The following is a 2927-nucleotide window of genomic DNA, read 5'->3' as shown; positions in this document are numbered from 1 at the left end:
TTTTGTGTAAATTCAGAGGGCAAAAATAATTGGATAACTCTGAAATCATTCCCACAGCACCTTAGGAGGAATAATTATGTAAACATCTGAGCCATCCAAAAATGGAACAGACTGTCTTTACAAGTTCCCCTTTCTCTAAAATGACCTAAACAGAGGTACAACAGGGAACGTGGGAGAAAGATTCCTGCCTTTGGAAACTACAAGAATCTTGCGGCCCCTTCCAACTCTAAGATTATAAAATAAAGTGAAAGAATATTACTGAACTAAATAACTTTTACTCTTGATGTGTGTATTTGTGTATACGTGTGTGTGGGTATATGGGTTTGATAAAACCAAAATCATCTAACATTTAGATCTTGGAAACTTTTAAAAATTACATCTTGAATGTCTCCAAAGGCAAAGGAAACAAACGCGAAAATGAACTTTGGGGACTTCATCAAGATCAAGAGCTTCTGCACAGCAAAGGAAACAATCAACAAAACAAAGAGGCAACCCATGGAATGGGAGAAGGTATTTGCAAATGACAGTACAGACAAAAGGTTGATATCCAGGATCTATAAAAAACTTTTCAAACTCAACACACACAAAACAAATAATCATATCAAAAAACGGGCAGAAGATATGAACAGACATTCTCCAATGAAGAAATACAAATGGCTATCAGACACATGAAAAAATGTTCATCATCACTAGCCATCAGGGAGATTCAAATTAAAACCACATTGAGATACCACCTTACACCAGTTAGAATGGCCAAAATTAGCAAGCAGAAAACAACGTGTGTTGGAGAGGATGTGGAGAAAGAGGAACCCTCTTACACTGTTGGTGGGAATGCAAGTTGGTGCAGCCACTTTGGAGAACAGTGTGGAGATTCCTTAAGAAATTAAAAATAGGGGCGTCTGGGTAGCTGAGTGGGTTAAGCCTCTGCCTTTAGCTCAGGTCATGATCTCAGGGTCCTGGTATTGAGCCCCACATGGGGCTCTCTGCTCAGCAGGGAGCCTGCTTCCCCCTCTCTCTCTACCTGCCTCCTACATACTTGTGATCTCTCTTTCTCTCTCTCTCTGTGTTAAATAAATAAATAAAATCTTAAAAAAAATTAAAAATAGAGCTTCCCTATGACCCTGCAATTGGACTACTGGGTATTTACCCCAAAGATACAGATGTAGTGAAAAGTAGGGTCATCTGTACCCCAATGTTTATAGCAGCAATGGCCACGGTAGCCATACTGAGCCAAGTATGGGAGCCATACTGAACCAAGATGCCCTTCAATGGATGAATGGATAAGGAAGATGTGGTCCATATACACTATGGAGTATTATGCCTCCATCAGAAAGGATGAATATGCAACTTTTGTATCAACATGAACGGGACTGGAAGAGATTATGCTGAGTGAAATAAGTCAAGCAGAGAGAGTCAATTATCATATGGTTTCAGTTATTCATGGAGCATAACAAATAACATGGAAGACATGGGGAGATGGAGAGGAGAAGGGAGTTGAGGGAAATTGGAGGGGGAGATGAACCATGAGAGACTATGGAGTCTGAAAAATAATATGAGGGTTTTGAAGGGGCGGCAGGGGGAGGGGATGGGAGGTTGAGGGAGCCAGGTGGTGGGTATTATGGAGGGCACGTATTACATGGAGCACTGGATGTGGTGCAAAAAACAATGAATTATGTTACGCTGAAAATAAATTAAAAAATAAATAAAATATAAATAAATAAATAAAATACAAAAAAAAAAATATTACATCTTGAGGGGCACCTGGGTGGCTCAGTTGGTTAAGCATCTGCCTTCAACTCCAGTCACAATCCCAGAGTCCTGGAAAGAGCCACGCATTGGGCTCCCTGCTCAAAGGGGAGTCTGCATCTCTCTCTCTCTTTCCCTAATAAAATCTTTTTTAAAAAATACATCTTGGAAAAAAAATACATTGAGCTTAATCCTTAAAAATGATTACCTTCTTACTTCTCCTTGAGGTAGTAGAACAAGACAGACTAATTCTGAGTTTCCGTGGTGCCTCATACTAGCAGTATGACCTTGAGAAATATGGGTAAACCCTTGGGAGTTTTATTTTATTTTATTTAAAGATTTTATTTATTTGACAGAGAGATAGATCACAAGTAGGCAGAGAGGCAGGCGGAGAAAGAGAGAGAGAGAGAGAGAGAGAGAGAGAGAAGCAGGCTCCCTGCTTCGCAGAGAATCCGATGCGGGGCTCGACCCCAGGACCCTGGGATCATGACCTGAGTCAAAGGAAGAGGCTTACCCTACTGAGCCACCCAGGTGCCTTCCATTTCCCATTTTATAAAGAAGAAATAACCTAGAATCAAAGGAGCCCCGTGAGGATAATGCTATCACATGGCCTAGCCCATCTTCGATAGTTAATACACAGAAGTTGTTGTTTTTGTTATTATTATTGTATTTCCCATCCCTTTCTCTGCAGCCCTCCCTTTCTCTTCTTTCTTTCCTGTTTCTCTTCTTTCCCCCAACTCCATCTTTCAAGGCACTGTCAGTTTATCTCTGCATCAGTAGACGCCTGTCTCCTCTCTCCTGCGATGCTGAGTGGTATTTAAGGAAGATAGGACAGGTAAGTGTGTGCAAGGTATGGAGTGTAAGCAGGTACGAGAAAGCCAAGTCAAACGAGCATGTGCTGGAGAAGCAATGAAGGCCAGCTCTTTCCCCTCCTCATTTCCTCCCTTTGGCCTTCTCCCTTCCCCCCACCAAAAAAGAACAGAAACAGAAGGGAAGACCAATGGAGGAAAAAATACTGTCAAAAGGACAGGAGTTGGGAACATCAGAAAGGGCAGGATCTCACCCAGGAGAGGCTCAGAAGGAAGTGAGAAGCAAGAGACACACTGCCAGACCCTGAGTGAGTGGAATGAAATAGATCGATGATTTTAGAAAAGATAACTAACGAGACTCCGATAACTCTA

This window comes from Mustela lutreola, chromosome 1, assembly GCF_030435805.1.
Source record: "Mustela lutreola isolate mMusLut2 chromosome 1, mMusLut2.pri, whole genome shotgun sequence".
In the NCBI taxonomy this organism is placed as follows: Eukaryota; Metazoa; Chordata; class Mammalia; order Carnivora; family Mustelidae; genus Mustela; species Mustela lutreola.
Note: the sequence above shows the minus strand (reverse complement) of the source record.